Source organism: Castanea sativa, chromosome 10, assembly GCF_040712315.1.
Source record: "Castanea sativa cultivar Marrone di Chiusa Pesio chromosome 10, ASM4071231v1".
NCBI classification, from domain to species: Eukaryota; Viridiplantae; Streptophyta; class Magnoliopsida; order Fagales; family Fagaceae; genus Castanea; species Castanea sativa.
In genome coordinates, this window is record NC_134022.1 from 2,437,868 (window position 1) to 2,454,965 (window position 17,098).

Below are 17,098 nucleotides of genomic sequence, written 5' to 3' on the forward strand. Positions count from 1 at the left end.
ATCGTTCCGAGGAGGCAGCCACCTCGGCGATCTTCCCGAGAGCATTCGAGGCTCGTGAAGGAAGAGGTTCTTAAACTCAAAGGGCGGGGGCTATCAAAGAAGTTTTCTACCCTGAATGGTTGGCTCATACCGTTGTCGTCAAGAAGAAAAACGGCAAGTGGAGAGTATGTGTGGACTTTACGATCCGAACAAGGCCTGTCCTAAAGATTCTTTCCCAATGCCACGGATTGATCAACCGGTAGATGCTACTGTCGGACATCCTCCATGAGTTTCTTGGACGCCTTTCGGGGTTACCACCAAATTCCCTTGGCGTTAGAGGATCGAGGAGAATACCGCTTTCATTACTCCAACGGGAACTATCATTATAAGGTCATGCCATTTGGGTTAAAAAATGTTGGGGCTACTTATCAAAGAATGATGACCCGAATGTTTGAACAGCACGGGGAAAACCATAGAAGTATACGTGGATGATATGGTGGTAAAGAGTAAGACGGTACCTTCGCACATGACAGATTTGGCCGACACCTTCCGAGGATGCCGAGGAAGTATAAGTTGCGCCTTAACGCCTCCAAGTGTTCTTTTGGCGTGGGATCCGGAAAGTTCTTAGGATATATGATCACTCATAGGGGCATAGAGGTGAACCCAAAGGCAGGTTAAGGCTATTCAAAATTTCTCGCCGCCTCTAACCCTAGGAGATTCTAAATTGACCTAATGATCGCCGCGTTGAAGCAGATTTATTTCCCCACCGACCGGTGCCGTCCTTTCTTTCGGTTGTTGAACAAGTGGAAAGGGTTTCAATGGACCGAGGATCGTGAGTCGGCTTTCCAACGGCTTAAGCAATATCTATCTCGGCCACCCATTTTATCTCGCCCCGAGGTGGACGAGGTGTTATTCGCTTATCCGGCCGTGGCTATTCATGCGGTGAGTCTAGTCCTTATAAGGAATGAAAATGGAGTGCAGAGGCTCGATCTACTATGTTAGTAAGTCTTTGAATGAAGCCGAGGTGCGCTATTTGCCCTTGGAAAAAGCACTTCGCTGGAGTCCATGCTACGCGCAAACTTCCTCATTATTTCCAATCTCATACCGTGGTTGTTTTGACCTGGTTGCCGCATGGGCCAAGGTCGTGTTGCGTAGTACGATTATTCGGTGTGCAGCGAGTGGCAAAATGGGGAACCATTTTGGGAGCCTTTGATGTTAAGTACAAGCCTCGCACCTCGGTGAAAGGTCGGGTCCTCGCCGATTTTGGTGGCGAGTTTGTTGAACCATTGTTAGAAGAAACTTCGGAGGGAGCGCACATGGGTGAAAAATCGAGTTGGTGGTGTGATCACGGCCGTATCGCCCTCGGCTTGGAAAGTTTATGTGGATGGGGCTGCTAATCATAAAGGGTCTGGCGTTGGACTTGTTCTAATGTCCCCTAAAGGAATTGTCTTTGAAAAATCTTTAAGATTGGCTTTCTCGGCTACTAATAATGAGGCTGAGTATGAAGCAGTCTTGGTAGGCATGCGAATGGTACATAAGATGGGTGGCAAGGAAATCCATGTGTTCTCGGACTCTCAATTAGTGGTCGGCCAAGTCATGGGGCCCATGGAGGCTAGAGGCCCCGGAAATGCAAGAATATTTGGCCGAGGTTAAACGTCAGCGAGCTGACGTCGACTCATTTGCCTTAGCTCATGTCACTAGTAGAGTACACACACATGCATATTATTTGTATACATTCGACACATCCTCCGCACAAGGTCTACCACGGGTGATTCTCGTTGAGGATCCTGTAGAACCTTCTCTTATAGCCGCTAACGCACCTCGCATCCATCTAATAAGGCCTGGTCCTAGTTGGATGGATTCGATCATATCTTTTCTCAAAAATGACATCCTTCCCGAAAGACAAAGTTGAAGCATTAAAGGTACGTCGAATGGCGCCGCGTTTCCGGTTGTCCGAGGACCGAAGCTTATACAAACGATCCTTTTCGGGACCGTATTTGTTGTGTGTACACCCTGAATCAATAGAATCATTACTTGGAGGAATTGCATGAGGGAATTTGTGGAAGCCACACGGAGGAAGGTCCTTAGCCCATAGAGCCCTAACTCGGGGTTATTGGTGGCCCAGATATGCAGGGAGGCTCAGGACTATGCCGAAAATGTGATCGGTGTCGAGGTTCGCCCCTAATATCCACCAACCTGAGGGTTCTTAACCTGCTCTCGGCCCTTGGCCTTTCGCGCAATGGGGCTTGGACATTGTAGGGCCCTTTCCGAGAGCTGCTGGAAACAAAAGATGGTTGCTCGTGGGAACAGACTACTTTACTAAGTGGGTCGAGGCTGAGCCTTTGGCCAATATCCGAGATGTTGATTCCAAGAAATTTATCTGGAAAAATATTGTTACCAGATTCGGTATACCACATACACTCGTCTCGGACAATGGCGTTCAATTTGATAGCAAGGCCTTTAGGCAATACTGTGGTGAGATGGGTATTATAAATAGATACTCTACTCCAGCTTATCCTCGAGAAAATGGGCAGGCCGAGGCCGTTAACAAGGTCATAGTCAACGGGCTTAAGAAGAGGTTAGACGATGCGAAAGGCAGGTGGGTAGAAGAGCTCCCTCATGTCCTGTGGACGTATCGGACCACACCGCGTAGGTCCACTGGAGAAACTCCATTCTCTATGACTTATGGAGCCGAAGCGGTGATACCACTGGAATCCGGTTTTCCTACTCTAAAGACAAGTTCTTTTAGTCCAGAGAAAAACGAGGAACTTCTAGAGAAAGATCTTGATTTACTTGAGGAACGGCGTGAGGCAGCTATGGTCCAATTGGCGTATTATCAGCAGAAGCTAAAACGAGGGTATGATGCCCACGTGAAGCTAAGGCCACTTGCACCTGGTGATCTTGTATTAAGGAAAGTTGTAGGCACTTCTAAGAACCCAGCATGGGGTAAGCTAGGACCTAACTGGGAAGGCCCCTATCGCATTGTTTCAATAGCAGGCATAGGGTCGTATAGGCTAGCTGACCTGGATGAACGAGTTGTACCACGTCCTTGGAATGTAAATAATCTTAGAAGGTATTATTATTAATCAAATAAGCTTTTGTCAATTAATATTACAAAGTTATGGCTAGCTCTCGTATTTGAAGTTACAATTTTTAAGAATCAAACAGAAACTTGGTTAAGTGTAGTCCTCGGACCACAAACCTTGTGGAAATTGATGTCTTGTCATTTGTTAAACAGAACCTTAGTTATGCCGGATCTTCGGACCTCCTACTTTGGGAAAATTAACATTTGAAGTTACAATTTTTAAGAATCAAACAGAAACTTGGTTAAGTGCAGTCCTCGGACCACAAACCTTGTGGAAATTGATGTCTTGTCATTTGTTAAACAGAACCTTAGTTATGCCGGGTCTTCGGACCTCCTACTTTGGGAAAATTAACATTTGAAGTTACAATTTTTAAGAATCAAACGAGAAACTTGGTTAAGTGCAGGTCCTCGGACCACAAACCTTGTGGAAATTGATGTCTTGTCATTTGTTAAACAGAACCTTAGTTATGCGGGTCTTCGGACCTCCTACTTTGGGAAAATTAACATTTGAAGTTACAATTTTTAAGAATCAAACGAAACTTGGTTAAGTGCGGTCCTCGGACCACAAACCTTGTGGAAATTGATGTCTTGTCATTTGTTAAACAGAACCTTAGTTATGCCGGGTCTTCGGACCTCCTACTTTGGGAAAATTAACATTTGAAGTTACAATTTTTAAGAATCAAACAGAAACTTGGTTAAGTGCAGTCCTCGGACCACAAACCTTGTGGAAATTGATGTCTTGTCATTTGTTAAACAGAACCTTAGTTATGCCGAGTCTTCGGACCTCCTACTTTGGGAAAATTAACATTTGAAGTTACAATTTTTAAGAATCAAACAGAAACATGGTTAAGTGTAGTCCTCGGACCACCAACCTTGTGGAAATTGATGTCTTATCATTTACAGTTACAATTTTGAAGAATTAAACGAAAGATTGCTTAAGATTTATCTTCGGACTACGACTTTGATTAAACTTAACTTCTGATTGTGTCTGGATGTTAATACCTTACTGTTTATTAACTCGGATCTTAAGTTTTATATCTCTAAGTATTGAGTAAATTTGTGTAAGGAATGGTCCTCGGATCTTACAACCTACTAAAAACAGTGTTATGCATTATAAGGGCTTAATTGTTATATGAAGTCCTCTTTCTTTCTTTTTTTTAATCGAGGTGTTATTCAAATGAATTAACCATATCACCTTGTATTAAATCTTTAATAATATACGCACGATTATGTGAAAGTTATGACTATGCAATCCTTGGAGTTAGATTTTGATGCTGTGAGAAACTTCTGATATGACTTAATGGGAAAACTTTTGTAATAAGTACATAAAGAATAAAGAAAAAGCAGACACAATCCAAGTGAAAAGCAAACGAAATTGTTCTTCATTAATCAAGGTGAATATACATTACAATATATAATTCAAAAACAAAAAAAGAATGGAAAAAGAGAAGCCCTAAGCTAAGTCCTAAGCTGTTGGAGGAGGATCTTCTTTGAGAGGTACTAGTGCCCTCGGTCTTTCTCAACTCCGGCTCAAAAGGAGTCATAACACTTTCCTTTATCCATTGTCTTTGTTGGAAGGACGTTGGGTTCCACTATCTGGTTCAAGTCCTTCTGCATCCACTCCTCCTTCCTTTTCTTTATTGGAACCGAGAAGGTTACGTAGGATCGAGAATTTCTTTGTGGGACCATCGGAGGTAGGACGGGAAGAGTTGTCTCGGGGGTAGGAGTAGCGGCGGGGAGCCTCTTCAATCTCACGTATTTCTAGGGGAAGCCAAACGTTCTCGGACTTCCTCAAATCCGAAGGCGGGGAACTCTGCTACGTTTAAAGCTTCCCCCGTACTTTTGACGGTATTCGCGGCATAAAGCCGCGAATTCCTCTGTCAGCTATTCCTCGGTGGTCGCTACCCCTTCGTCAAAACTTGCCTGCTTGGCAGCTTGAAGAGAGAGTTGGAAGGAGCTGGCTTCTTCCTTCATCAGTGCCAGTTGCTTCTTCAGATCCGAGCACTCCCTCTGAACTTGGGAGAGCTCTTCATTTCTTTCCTTAAGGAGTTTGCGCTGTCCTTCTATTTGGGTCTTCATGGTCTTCAAGTTTGACTCGACCCCATTCTTCTCTCTCCTCAGCTCTGCTACCTCCGAGGTCAGCTTCTTGTTCTCGGCAAGGGCTGTACCTAAGGTCTTCTCAGTCTCCACCCTAGTTTCGAGCTCAGCCCTGGCTACTTTCCGAGCGTCTTCAATAAACTTTTCAGCTACAAAGACCTCCTGAATAGCCTGTAAAAAAGCATGATGGAGTTAGGAATAACAAAAACTAATTTACTTATAAATATTGTTAAAAGGAGAAACACTTACCAGTGCTAAGTCTCTTTTTAGAGAGAGGAACAGTTGTGGTTGGCCCATCTTTTCCAAGGTCTCCATGTCCTTGGGCAGCAGAAGAGGGCGTTCTAGGACCTCGGCCAGGTGGTGGGCGTGGCCTTGTTGAGCGCCCTTATGCGGACTGGCGGGGAGATAGGAGCGCCGTCCGGCCTTAGATCGGGGGACCGGGTGGCCGGTGCTCGGTGCACTTCTGACCTCGTCACGATTTCCCCAAGTTCGGTGAACGTGCTCTACCCTTGCACTTGTCCGGCTTCTGGCTGTGGGCCGGTGGGAGTTGTTGGCGTGGTTTCTTGGGGTCTTTAGTGATCGCCCCGTCATTATCCCCCTTCCTCTTCTTCTTGGGATCCTCGGCTGGCAGTTTTGGCTCAGCTAGAGGAGGAGGAGGAGGTAAAGCTGGGGGAACTTGGGACGTCCCCGTTTTCTTCTTCTCTGCAACTTTGGCAGCCCTATTAGTGAGAAGACCCTCCATTCGTCCCATGTCTTCTACGGATTCGTCCTCGGGAAGGGCAACTACAAACCCTGCAATTCCAGAGGCCTCGGTGGCTTCTTCTTCCTCGTCGGAAAGCACTACAAACTGGTTCCCGCGAGGTCTCTCAGTGTCTTCGAGATGGAATTGATCTATCTCGTTGTCAAGGGTGTGTGAAGAAGACACCTGCTCTTCTGGAATCACAGCTGTTTGTGCGTGCACGGCAAGAGGGACTGCTGCTATCGCCCGGTTGTAGAGAACGGTGTTAGGAGCGTCCGGGAGGTCACGGTCGTCCAAAAAGTGGGGCCGAGCTACGTTAATCCTTTTTCTTCTTCGGTCGCCTGCAATAATGGCGTCCTCTATCTCCTGGAAGTCTTTAGAAAGGGGAGTGTATCCGAGAATGAGGTGAGCAGCCCGGAGTTGTAAGTCTTCACTAACGAATACCTCGGAGCGAAGTACTCGGTTTAGATCGGCAACGTTACAGTGACTTAGACGAGGACGCACGTGCTGCTTATCTGCAAAAAAGACGTCAAAACAAACAAATCTGGTCAGATTCACACAAATATTTAACGAATTTAAGTAAATACAGATACGCATTTCTGTGTGTGTGTTAGGAGAAGTTGTGTTGTGGGGAGATTAATCCTATGGTGTCGCACCTGGATCCCCCACCGGGCGGGGCGATGGAGGCCGTCGTGCCAGTTCCCAGACACGATCAAGTAGTCGTCCTTCATGCCTTTGTTTGATTTGGGCAGACAGGAGATTAGCCTAACGGTGCTAGACCGAGATTTCATATAATAACCTACTTTAGAAAGTTTGTGGGACTCATATAGGAACACGACATCGTGCCATGTGAGGTTTAAACCCATCTGCTCGTTTAGAGCATCTACACTACCTAGAACTCTAAAAACGTTTGGAAGGCATTGTTCGGGGCACAACCGGTGGTTGCGAAGATACTCCCTCATTACGGGTTTCATTGGAAGGGTCATCCCACCCTCTATGAAGGCTATCATAGGGATGATAACCTCTTCCTCTTTCCTAGAACCGGCCACGGCTGTTGCTGGGCAGTATTCTAGCCCTACGTCGCTGGGAATATGGTATTTAGCTCTAAAGCCTTCCATCCCAGCGGCGGTATCAACTAGACACTTAAACTTACCCATTAGAAAAGAACGAAAGGTTAAACCCTAAAGGGGAGGGTGTTTACGAAGACAGCCGAGGACTGTATCCGAGGAGAAAAGGTCAAGAATAGAGAGAGTAAGAACTTACAAAGTTGAAGGTACGGGTTTCCACGGTTTTCTGCTGATGAAGAATGATTGTTGTTGTTTTGATGGGATTGATCCCTGATGACTTAAATGAAGGCGCAGGTTCCCGAAGCGTCACGACGTGCGAAAGGGCGGCCTCGAAATTATGTCTGTCCCGCCTAAAATTTCGTGGAGTAATGAGAACCGTTGGATGCCCATCTCACCGTTGAACGTGGCAGACAAAGAGTAACTTACAGTAATAAATGCGCGCGTTTTTTAAAATAAAACAGCCAAATGTCATCTTCTGGGACGCGAAACGATTTCCACACGTGCCATCACTTATAAAGTGTATAGAGGGGATCCTCGTTAGATCAAAACCCTATTTTTCTCCTCGGATGTCGAAAATTAGAGTTTTGAGGGGCTATTGTGTGGGGCAAAAGGATCCTGGTGGGAACGTGGGCTTTTTGGGCCTTGTTAAGGAAGGCCGACCTGACCCTGGGGTTAGAGACTGTTGGTGCTATGGGTCGGCCTATACGCCGAGGATCCGAGGATCCAGCCGAGGATGAATTTCCCCTCGGACTGACATCAGAGAACCTGAGACTTCATGGTAAAGGTTAGGGAATGACACGGTCAAGACCAATGGTTAAAGGGAGAGAACCCTTGAATGTCCTAGAAGCGCCGATGTTGGAAGAATATCAAAAGTAAAGGCTGCTACCTCCACATTAAAGACCCTGCACCTACCACCCTGGCCGCATTAATGGGGAGGTGACACTTGAACAGTGGAAGGGAAACTTCTAGTTACTGTTCAAAGGCATTAAGAAAAGAAATATCTAGGCTAAGGCAGGAGTTGGGGCAACACGTGTATAAAGTATGAAAAAAGAAGAGTATTTAAGGAAGGACCTAGAACAGAAATAGGGACGGAACTTTTTGTAACCTAAAAAGACAAAAGACAAAGGGTGGGATATAATATAAGAGCTGGCTTACGTCAGGAGGCAGATTACAATATTCCTTGTTGTTTTTAATTACTTGCAATCTTTAGTTTGTCATTGAATCCTCATATACTTCTAACGCGGGTTTCACACTCTACAAATTCTTATTGTTTAAGCATTGGGTAACTGCTTGTTCTGGTGCGAATGCGCACTTACAAACCCAATACTTAAAATCTGTTGTGAAAATATTGTGTTTTTTTTTTGTACAAAGGATTATGCCTTTTTTGTAAGGTGGGCCCAAAAGATTATTCTAAGGGGTGGGTGAAGATTTATGTAAGATTGTAATAGGAAGTTGCTGGATTTTTTTGATATTGTTAAGTCAATTTGGGCAAGGATTGGGCCAAAAAGGGAGCTAAGCCAGGGCTTGTATATATAAAAGATAAATAAATTAAATATAAACCATCTTGTCTTTAGGAGTCCTTTTTTTTTTGGTAAACAATCTTTTATGAGAGTCACCAAAATACTAATGACTCATTAAAAAAAAAAAAATCAATTCTCTATAATAAAGTCATACTCAACCCCTTTCCCTTGTTTCTCAAAAAAAAGAAAAAAAAAAAGAAGAAGAAGTCATACTCATACAGTGATAGATAGATACCGAAGGTAATTCCGAACCATTTAATTAAGAAAGGGAAAAGAGAGAGAGAGAGAGAGAGAGAGAGATGACTCGGGGAAAGCAGAAGATCGAAGCACAGAAACGAAATGCGGAGAAGAATCAGAAGGCAAAAGGGTCTCAGTTTGAGGCCAGAGCCGTTGCTCTCAAAGTCACCTGTCCAATCTGTAAGGTATTTCTCTCTCCGACGACCCAGATCTGCCATAATCAACTATTCTTATTGTTATTGTTATGCCTATGTTTGAGATTATCTATGATGAATATTGGGAAAAGGAAGTAGAACTTGGTACAAAACAATCATCATCTTTCACTTCTGCCCCCAAACAGCTTGTACCTCAATTGCCACCTCTTGCTTGCTCGAGAAATTTGGGGGCCGTTTGTTATTCTTGTTTGTATGTTTTGGAAATACGTGCAGGTAGAAATACTTGTAATATTAGTTAAAAATTGAAAACTGTTGCTTAAGATGCTATGAGGCTGTTTGGTAAGGTGTTTCGAGCATCAGTTGACAGTGTTTAAACAATATTATACGTATTTTCACGTATTTATATGTATTTCTAAAAAATACAAACAACGATACCAGAACAACACTACCAAACGGCCCCTTGACCTTGCTTCTACACTTGATTTAGAAATCAATAACTGGACACAAAAAATATTAAGAGGTGGCAAGTTGTTAATGCTAAATAAAAAAAGTGACGTTAGTGGTGGACGCAAATGAAAACCAGTAAAAAATTGACAATTTAAGCGTGTTGTGAAAAATGTTGTGTATGTAGCGTTACTCCGTTTAGTCGATTCTTATTTTTGAAGACCCCATATGAGTGGACTTAGACATTTGATACTTTTTGTACTGTGGACTGTTTAGAGTTTTTGTTAGTCTTTCTTGTATTTTTTGCAGTATCCATATTGTGCAAGCAAAGTTGTCAAGTAGGTGCATTTAAATTGTAAAAGGAAACTGGAAACCACATTGTGATTGTATATGCCGAGCTAAAAGCTATGTGGAACTGAATCTAAAAAAAGAGTAATTATATTATGTGGATCCACCTAATGTAACCCCCTACTGCTATTAAAAAAGCCACTTAGGGTGCCATTCGTCTAGATAGGATTTTCCACAAAGCAGCATCGTGGTGACAGATAAATAAATAAAAATTTAGTTGACTCTGCCATAAGCCTTTTCCACATCATGTCTACCCAGAAACGCTAGGTTTACCAGATTTCAAATGACTATCCAAACATTCATTAGCTATGAGGAACCTCATTGTCTTGATTAAATGCATTTTGTGTGTCACACAATGTCTCCCAATACCCCTTCAATCTATTTGCCAAAATTTTGGCCAAAATTTCATTGATACTACCAGCAAACGAATAGGGTGGGTTCTAATTAGCTCAACTGGTAAAATCTTTTATCTTCAAAATAAGAAATCTAGGGTTCGAAACCATAAAACCAATTGGCGTTACTTGTTGAAAAAAGAGAGAGGAACTAATAGGCCTAAAACCCTTCACTCCAAGTGCTCCTGCTTTGACAACTAGAGATTGATGTCAGCAGTCAGGCCTATGTAGAGATATGGTCATATTGCTGATACTACAAGAATATGGTGTGAAAGGAGTATTGTGAATGAAGTACAAGGTTTATATGTGACAATCTGGTAAATTTGTTTGCTGTTGCAGGAGTTAGATATGAAGTAGGGTCATAATACTTGAAAAGTTGGTTAATAATTTATGATCTGTGGATGCAGAAATGAGTGTCATATTTTGCAGGAAGCAGGAAGGTGGACATTAACTATGTTATAAATTCATTAAAAAAAGCATGACTATATGTTTAAGTATGTAAATGTGACCACTTTGATATGTCTGTAAAAAAGTGGGGCAGGAAGGCAAGAGTCTTCCAATCAGGGAGAAGCTCTTAGAATAGCAAGCTTGAAGATGAAATGTTTTCAAATTATTACCCCAATATAATAAGGTGGCCTTGTTGTAACCATATGAATTTGGCTGGTTGGTTGAGTCTTATTTGAGTTATTTCTATGTTTTGGCTACCTGGAACCCTATGAATTTGTCTAGTTAATTGAGTCTTATTTCTATGTTTCTTAGCATCAGACTACAGGCATTATCTTAATTAAGCTTTGTCAAATATTGCTCAGTAAGGGGAACTCTGGTAATTCTGAATATGCTGGAATGGGTTGTACCACATGTAAATGAGTATTATTTCAGTTTTAGAAGTTTCCTCCATAGCCGGTTTTCTAATTGCTTTTCTTTTTAAGTTTGCATACCAACCACCTCTCTAAAAAATTGGGGAAAGACTGCCCTATTAACCACTTTTCTTAGACCCTGAGGAAAGAGGAGCTATCTGCACAGGGTATAATTTTTTAATTAGTTTATAATCCTGTTCTTGTAGTAATAAGATTGGCAATAGGCTGGTAAAGCTATCTCTGTGATCTATCAAATTCAGGTAGAGAGTTTAATAAAGAGATTTTTCACAACTTTTAAAGCTTGATTTCCTTCTCCTTCCTAAGGTTATGTTTGGAAGGAGGGAGAGGATAGAAAGGATACAGGAAGAGAAGGGGGGTTGCAATCCTTCTTTGGATGATCTTTTTGGTTTTTGGGAGAAGGGGATAGGATTTCAAGGGATTTGGACGGATAATATTATTACTTATGAAAAGAAAGGGTAAAAATACATTATTGGTCCCTAAATTTTTGCTCATGAGTGATTTTAGTCCCTGAAGTTAAGAGTGATCACTTGTATTACAAATTTAAAATGATTGCTTTTAGTCTTTAAAACTTAAAGTGATTGATTTTAGTACCTAAAAAACTTTACATGATCATTTTTAGTCCCTATAGAGTGATAACATGTCAGTTTTTAATTTGGCCAAGTCATCTAAGGGATTAAAAGCGATCACTTCAAATTTTAGGGACTAAAATTGCTCATGTGCTAAACTTTAAGGACCAACAATGTATTTGAGCCAACAAAAAAATTACACACACAAGAATTGACAATCAATTGTAACTTTCTGGCTTTTCACATGGTTGATACACATGTACACACCTTATCAAGGCCAAAGTCAAATCCGATTTCAGATCCAACTTCTCTCTCTCTCTCTCTCTCTCTCTCTCTCTCTGGGCTCCTGCTTTCACTCCTTTCTCTTAAAGTCCTTAATCCTCTCTTTCAAAATCAAGCCTCCCTTTTTTTGGGGGTTGGGGGTGGGGGGTGGTGTTATGCCAGGCAGTATGTGGTACTTTATGTTGGGCTATAAAGCAACAATGCGTGTAATTGAAATGAGAATGTTGAGATGGATAAGTCGAAAGGTGATTAAGGATACTATATACCTTAAACCCTTTGTACTACTTCCTGATAGTGTTATTTTAGGTGTTCTTATAGACCTAAAATGGATAGGACTACCTTAAACTTAAAGTACTTAAGGTATGTTAAGGTGATAATATATATGACAGTCCTGTAACTAGTATGAGAACAAATGGAGACATCACAAGTGAATTTCCTCTTACAGTAAGTTTGCATCAAGGATCAACTTTTAGCCCTTATTTCTTTGTACTGGTTGTGGATGAGCCTACTAGATCAATTCAGAATGAAATTCCTTGGTGTATGCTTTTTACTTATGATATGATTTTAGTTGATGAGACTAGACATTGAGTCACGCAAAGTTGAAGATATATAGGGATGCTTTAGGATATAAAGGTTTCAGGTTAAGTAGGACTATAATAGAGTGCATGGATTATTTTAGTATAAGTAGAATCAGTGATGTAGGGGTTATCAAACTTAATGTTCAGGAGATATTAAAGAGTGCATACTTTCATTATCTCGGGGATCAATAATTCATAAGGATGTATAGACTATAGATTGAAGGGAATGTGAATTATAGGATAGGAGCTAGGTGGATAAAAATATAAGGAGTATTGTGTGATCGTAGAATACCTATGAAGTTAAAGGCAAAATTTAATTAGACTACACTGAATTTCTATGAGACTACTATATAACTAGTTGTAAGACTAGTTATACTCTATGGAAATGAATGTTGGGCTATTAGGAGGCAACATGTTCATAAAATAAATGTAGTTGAAAAGAGAATGTTAGGATGGATAAGTAGGATTAATGCATACAATAAAGAGTTTTAAGGAAAAACAAGATTAAATATTAGAAGATTCAAGAACTGTGGTCTAGTTTCAATTTGGGGCTTCTTTGCTCCTTTTATAAGCTGCTTTACTTATTATTGAGTCTTAATGAGTGTTTTGATTGCGTTAATTTCTCTTGCGTTTGCGTTTTTTTTTTTTTTTCCCTAGACAACTCCTCTTGCACTGTTCATGGTCCATGAACCATGCATTTAGGCTTATGAACAGTAACTTTATTATGAACAGTAACTTTATTATTATTATTATTATTATTATTATTATTATTATTATTATTATTAGTTTTCAGCAAAATGAACGGTATCCAAACAGACCCTTAGTACCAAGTTTCTTTTGGTTGGAAAGTTGTTGGTTCAATTTTAAAAAGGTTTTAACTCAACTAAGGGTAGTTTGGTAATTTTAAAAATTTCTAGACCGTGTTGTAGTGGGTTGTTTTAGAGGCCAATGAGTCTTATTTTATGTTTTAGTCCTCTATCGATTTTGTTTAGAAGTTTTTAATTACTTTTGTTATTATTGGGACTCAAAGTCTTCTTAGGAAAATGTAATCTAGGAGTCCTAGTCCTTTTGGGAGTGGTATTGGCAATGGCCTATAAGAGTGTTTTTATGTATTCAATAAAAAAAAAAAAAAGTAGAGAGATTGAATTTAATAAAAATCCAATGGCTATTTTAAAGCTTGGAGGGTGATTGCCTTTTCCTTCCAATGTGCGGTCAATTAAAAAACCTAGGTGTGACTGCCTATAGTTTATTTTTCTTTGTTTCTTGCTTTATTCACTGGTTTAACACCAAAAAGCGGATTTTTTGGCATTTAACATTATTTTCAAAACATTATAGTCTGTTGTCAAGTTTGCAAAACTATTTAGTAAACTAGCATCTCAAGGCTCTGAAACTTGAGTTCAATAATGGAACTAGAGTCTCTAAGACTCAAGTTGCAAGTGGTGGTAATTTGATTTAGAAGAAAAAAATCCACCGTTGGATAGGGCTATACCCTTATCTGTTCTCCAGATCTTCATCTTCTTCTTCTTCCTTCTTCAGATATTCTTCTTCTCCTTGTTTGCTCTATTAAAACTCAAGTCTTAAAGGCTCTAATTTTGTCACAAAACTCAAGTCTTAGAGGCTTGAGATGCTAGTTACAAAATAGTTTCAAAAACTTGACAACTAACGAAATTGCTAGAAAATTAATGCTAAATGCCAAAAAAACCCCCCCAAAAGCCATCAAACTCATTCAAGATCCAATATTTTTGTTATCTAACCCTACTACCGTAAGACAAAATAAAAATTTGTTGCAACATGAAAAAAAGAAAAAGAGAGAGAGAGAGAGAGAGAGAGAGAAAGTATAAAAATCACATAGGATTTGACACCTAGGGTTGCTTGGAGGCAGCAGCAAGTAGGATAGAAAACCTTTAAGAGTCAATACCTAGGTTTGGCAAGAGTCAGCACCAGACCATTGAAAATATTCCAAAAGAAATTTATTTAGTGTCTTTGTTGGAGTACAATATTGTGCTTATATAGACTACTAAAACAAAACCCTAATTCTAGTTGACTTAGGAAATCTCAATTATTGAATTACAAAAATGCCTTCAACCCTAGGAAATTAAGTACTAATAATGTAATTAACTACTAAGATCTAAAATAAAATTCAATGCCCATAAAAATACAATTGACTTTCAAAAATGAATAAGAAAAAAAAAAACTGTTCTCTCTCCTCCTTGCATCACCTACTTAAACCCTTAAACATCAAACTCTATTCAAGAACCTTTCAAGATCTAATCAAGAAGAAAAATAGGATACAAAATAAAAAAGTTTGTTTAAAGATAGGAATAGCTCTTATTGATGAAAAGATGAAGGAGAATCACATGAGATGATTTGGTCATGTGCAAACGATACTGATTTTTATGCATTATAGACTAATGTTAATGCATTAGTTAGAAAAAAATGATATAATTTTTTTTTTTTTTGATAGGTAAGAAAGACGTGTGTTCAAAAAACTGCTAAATGCAAAGTAGCACCAGCATATCAAAAGTACAAAAAAAGACTAAAAAAATATTGGTAGTAGTAGTAAAAAAAAGAGATGTCAATTAAGGATAAGGAGGTGAGAAAGGGTATGATATTGACTAGGAGTAAATAAGAATGCATATGTCTACCTGGATTATTTTATTATTTATAGTTGACTTAAAAGTTTTGAGACTTAAGGCTCATTTCTATCAACTGTCCAAATTTTTCATGAAATCAAAAGATTTAAAAACTTTAATTTCTCTCTCAAACCCAAAATAGAACACTGTTAAACCTTCATTTATCTCCACGATCATGGAAACAAATGCTGGAAGATGGAAATAAGGAAAAAGAAAGAAGAGCAAACAAACTGATGCAAGAAAAGGGTTGGAATATATAAATAAGGAAAAAGAAGAGAAGAGCAGGACAAATACTAGGTTTCACCACCTAGAATATGTATGGAACCCTAGGCTTCATAGGGTGCTTGGAATCACCACCAAGCCTGTTCCTATTTTCCAACCTTTGCCCTGCAACACAAATCCTAATAAAGCCAAATATTTTTCTCAACCATCATTAACCAAACCCTTAGCAAGCCAAAGAATTTTCATTTTCTACAATAAGTATTCTCCCTTCTCATGTTCCTTATTAAGATTGATTTATAAGAAATGGTAACCATCATCACAACACTGCCCTCCATTTCCCTGCAACAATGTGGAATTGATCTTGGTTACAAACAGAAGGTTAAGACATGTTTTATTTTCCAGACATATTTTGAAATATTGCTGGGTTGAGAATTACTGAGAGAAAAATAAAAAATAAATAAATAAAAAGTTGCAGGATTGAGATATTTTTTGAACGGTTTTATGGACAGACTTGTTATTTGAAGGGGTATTTTTGGATATTATCTCTATAATAGATCATTTTTCATTGATATGTAATAAACCATTGATGCTGAAAACAAGATGGTTTGTCAATTGTCTAGTGCCTAAAATTTTGGAAGCAAACTAGACTCATTTCATTTGAGGGGACGTGTCCTCATTGATGACAGTTAAAATGAATTTGGGAAAAATGCAATAACACTCTGAACTTTGGGTTAAAATCAAATTGACTGCATATTCTTCAAATTTGAAATTAGAAATTCCTTAGATTGTAGAAATGAGCAAAAATTGGTCATTCCCTCACATTTCAACCTACTCAATGGACTGAAAATTCTATCACATGCTATGCACATGATTCAATATTTTTAGGGGTTTCTAATTTCAATTAGAAGAACATGAGGTAGTTTGATTTTGACCTAAATTCTGGTCTTTTTGCATTTTTTTTTATTTCCAAAGGATCACGTGTCATGATATGTGTTCACATCTGTTGTCACATGGCTGCAAGATTTTCTACATTTCTTAGAATAAAGACTTGATTCTGATAGTGGTAAAGCTAGTGCCGTTGTGTTCATCTGATTTTATGAATTTTTTACAAGGGGTGGTGTTTATTACACAATTACACAAATTTACACATTCCCAATAAAAACTGAAATCATGACTTGAGAGTCACGATTTAAAAACAATTGGAATTGACTTGAAGTCACGATTTTCAACTCTTGTTTCAGTTGTTTTTTGGGGTGTGTTTGTGTGCGACAGCATTTTCCCATGCACATACCTGGCGTTCTTTTATGTGATATGCTAAGCTACACTCTTGTGGTGAATTAAATTTTCAGGTGCAACTAGCAAATCAGAACCAACTTGGTGATCACTATTCCTCCAAACATCCAAAGGAAAAGCCTCCATCTGACTCGAGTTGATTTTATCTGTCATTGAAAAAAAAAAAGCATAAAACTGAAAAAAAATAAAAAAGAAAACTCCTGTGTGCTTCTAGAACTTGTGTATTACATGAATCAATTGTCTGGACCTTTGTATGACCATAAATTGTAAAAACTAAAAAGTCAGCGTTCTATGATTTCTAAAACATTACTAGTGCACGTGAGGAAATTGATCTTGAATTTTTATGTCCTAAAGCAGCTTGTATCATTCCGGTCGTGCGAAATATATAGATATTGGCCATTGTGTTGTATCTACTATCTGCTAAAGAGGCCATGCAACTCCACCATCCGGATTAGCTCTGGTTTTGTAATTCCACCATTGTGATTGTTATTGCAAGTGCTTGTAGCTTAATTGATTGGCATTTCTTAGTGTTTTTATTAGAAACATTGAGAGTTCAAATCTTCTCATTCCTAACTATCAAGTT

At 39.5% G+C, this 17,098-nt stretch overlaps 1 long non-coding RNA gene across 1 annotated transcript; it reads left to right on the forward strand.

The window, feature by feature from the left end:
* The first annotated feature begins 8,603 nt into the window (after nucleotides 1-8,603).
* LOC142613554 (uncharacterized) lies at nucleotides 8,604-16,821 on the forward strand. Its single transcript, XR_012840287.1, has 2 exons — nucleotides 8,604-8,909; nucleotides 16,572-16,821. It is a non-coding gene; the product is annotated as an uncharacterized LOC142613554 (long non-coding RNA).
* Nucleotides 16,822-17,098: the final 277 nt, after the last annotated feature.